Source organism: Eumetopias jubatus, unplaced genomic scaffold, assembly GCF_037043125.1.
Source record: "Eumetopias jubatus isolate StellerSeaLion01/CBP00866 unplaced genomic scaffold, mEumJub1_p1.0 scaffold_6, whole genome shotgun sequence".
NCBI lineage: Eukaryota > Metazoa > Chordata > Mammalia > Carnivora > Otariidae > Eumetopias > Eumetopias jubatus.
The window spans coordinates 52,693,662-52,697,238 of record NW_028274812.1 but is presented as its reverse complement, the minus strand read 5'-3'; the positions used below and the strand labels follow the sequence as shown (position 1 = coordinate 52,697,238).

Sequence of the window (3,577 nt, the reverse complement as noted above, 5' to 3'; positions counted from 1 at the left end):
CAGGCTCCTCGCTGAGCAGGGAGCCCGATGCGGGACTCAACCCCGCGACTCCAGGATCATGACCTGAGCCGATGGCAGTGGCTTAACCAACTGAGCCACCCAGGCGCCCCCTTGCAATAGGATTTTAAAAACTATGCTCACAAACTCAGTTCTTGCTGCTGGCTTTCAAAAGAAGAGTTGAGTATTTCCTTCCTTCAACTGACAACCACAACCTATAAGGTATTCAGCCTGGCCCCTATGTCTTCAAGGACCTAAAATCTAGTTGGGAAGAAAAAATCAAAAATAAATAAGCACTTTGATTTCAAATCTGTTTAGCTTTTTTTTAGACCCTTGTTCTCTTTTATTTCTTGAAATATATCACACTTATTTTCTGTGCCTGCTTATTCGAATACCTCAAATCTTTGTGTATCTGAGCTTATTTTTTGTTTCTATCTGCCTTTACTTACGGAGGCTTGCTTCCTTATTTGTTTTGTTTGTGATTGTAAACTTCTGTTCTTGAAGCTTTATCTAGGGACATTCTTTGAGGCCTAAGTTCAAGATAATCTTCTCTGGAGAGGATTTGTGTTTGTTTTGCCTGGTGTTTGGAGCACCCCAATCTTGGACTCATTGAGTTTTAAAAATTCCATGGTATCTTGAATTTAGATCACAATCTTCCATGCAGGCCACATGATAGTTACAGACTCTCAAGGAAGAGTCATAGCCCCTTTTTTTCTCCATCCAGCACCAGGATCAATACAGGCAGATTTTTCGGGGGTCCTCTTCTGCACAGCAAGTCAATTTCACATTCATCTTGACTTTGGTTCTTTTGGAATCCCAGTTTTATGAAAGAGGTTCTTTTTTTTTTAAATATATGTGTTTTATTTTAAATGACATTATTTTCTCCCAACTTTATTAGGTAGGGCATAATTGACATGTAACATTGTGTAAGTTTAAGATGTACAATGGGTGCTTGCTTTGGCAGCACATATACTAAAATTGGAAAGACACTGTGCAAAGGTGACATGCAAGTTTGTGAAGCATTCCATATTTTTTTTAAAAAGGTGTATAGCATGATTATTTGATATGTGCATATATTGTACCATGATTATCACCATGAGGTTAGTTAACACATCCATCACCTCACATAGTTACCCTTTTGTGTGTGTGTGGTGAGAACATTTACTCTTTTAACAACTTTCAAGTATAAAATATGGTGTTGTTAACTATAGACACCATGCTCTACATTAGATCCCCAGAACTTACTTATCTCGTAACTGAAAGTTTGTATCCTTTGACCAACAGCTCTCCATTTCCCCTCACAAAGAGCCCCTGGCAACCACAAATCTACTCTGTTTCTATGAATTCAGCTTTTTTAGATTCTACATATATGTGAGATAATATAGTCTTTCTCTGTCTGACTTATGTCACTTAGCATAGTGCCCTCAAGTTTCATCCATGTTGTCACAAATGGCAGGATTTCCTTCTTTTATGGCTAATATTCCATTGCATATATACCGCATCTTCTTTATTCATTTATCTTTCAGTGGATACTTAGGTTGTTTATATGCCTTGGGAAACATGCCTTAGGTATTGTGAATTATGCTGCAATGAATATTGGGGGTGCAGATATCTTTTTGAGATAGTGATTTCATTTCCTTTGGATCTCTAGAAGTGAGATTGCTCGATCATATGGTTGTTCTATTTTTAATGTTTTGAGGAACCTCCTTACTGTTTTCCATAGTGATTGTGCCAATTTAAATTGGGATAGGTTCTTACTTTGCTTATGATCTTGGGTAGGCTTGAGGGTTTATCTTCTGTGTCTCCATCACTGCATGCATGTCAATGTGGAAGTTCAAGGACACTGCAGTTTGACAGATTTTCTAGGAGCTTGCTCACTTAGCAGGGGTCCTACCTTAACTTTGTTTTTTCCTTGATTTCTTGCCAGCTCAATGATTCATTTAAAAAAAATAGTAAAAAATCTTATCCAACTTTGGTTTTCATCAAAAGGTTTGTTCTGAGTATCTACTCCACACATTAAATTGAAGTACTTTAAAAATAAGGTTAGTGGGTGCTTGGGTGACTCAGTCAGTTAGGCATCTGACTGTTGATTTAGGCTCAGGTCATGATGTCAGGGTCCAGCCCTGTGTCAGGCTCCTCACTCAGTGGGGAGTCTGCTTAAGAGTCTCTCCCTCTCCCTCTGCCCCTCCTTTTGCTCCAGTGCTCTCTCTCTCTAAAATAAATAAATCTTAAAAAAAGAGAAAAGGTTAGACAATGTATAAGCAATTGCTTAGCAGGATTGAAGTAGTTTCTCAAATGCTTCCATTCCCTTCACTTTCTATTCAGAACAAATCTTTGTCTTCAGAGCACCGAACAGTGACTGAGTGGAGTGAGGGCAATGGTGTGCTAGCAAACTGACTCTCAGGAAAAAGAAAATAAAACAAAACCCACAAAAGACTTGATTGTTAGCATTTGCCAATTTCTGTGGGGTAACAACTCCCACAACAGTCCATTTCAAGTAACCAATGTGATTCATTGAACAGAGAGCTGGGAAGGGACGAACACAGTTGTTTCTCAGGAGCTGCAATGAGCCAACCCCACTGAGTCCTGTAGAAGCAGAAGATACAAGTTAGGGTGGCTAAGTCCAATGTCTAGTGGTCCATCAGGAGACATAAGTGAAGAGGGCCTGATGATGAAGAGGTGAACTGGAGAGCACATACCAGCTCATTGTTGCCACATGTTACCAGATCTTATTTTTCAAGAAGAGTGAGAAATCTGACTTTCAAGTGAAATATCCTCCTTTTCAAATATTGCCAATGTACTAAAAAATTGAGGGGAAAAAAAGGTGGACTTTAAAAACACATAAGAGATCCAAGAAAACAACCTGATGGGTGCAGATTTGTCTAAACACCAGCTTTGGCTTGGCTGAGTTAGTGCTTGGGGTTATGTTTGTGTGTCTGGTTCCAGCTTTGTTTCTCTAGGCTAAATGGCCCACACAGGGAAATACTGTTGGAAAAGCATTGCAGGGTTTGGGAAAGAGCACATGTCATGGATTCATACAGCCTTTGGTTCAAATTCTGGGCCTGCCACTCATTGTGTGACCCAGGGCAAAATGCTGTGAAATGAGACGGATGGTCCCTGCTGGGGTAGGTTGTTCTATAGACAAACTGAGCTATTTTGGTATGGGACCTGTCCCCTTTGTGCATACTTAACGACTGTGTCATCATTCTTGAGCAGAAGTCAATAGTCATAGCAGAGGGCAAACACTGGACTGTAAAGAAGAGAGACCTCTAATTCAGTGTTCTCAGTTTTAACTGCCTTAGATTCACTTGGCAAACATTTAAAAAAAAAAAAAATTAACACCACACCACACTCTTAAAGATTCTGATTCAATTGGTCCAAGATGGAGACTGCGCATCACTATATTAAAAGCCAACCCCTCTCAGGCCCAGAATTTGAAGGCTAAATGCTTTAGATTCATCTCCTTTAACCTAATCTTTCCAACAACCCCAAAAAGTATTATTCTCATTTCATGAATGAGGGACTGAGGCCAACTGTTAAATAACAGCCCATGGTCACATAGCTGGTAAGCAAGGGGATC

The 3,577-nt window shown here is 39.7% G+C and overlaps 1 pseudogene; it reads left to right on the top strand.

The window, feature by feature from the left end:
- Positions 1-945: 945 nt before the first annotated feature.
- LOC148164070 (U6 spliceosomal RNA) lies at positions 946-1,031 on the top strand (annotated as a pseudogene).
- Positions 1,032-3,577: the final 2,546 nt, after the last annotated feature.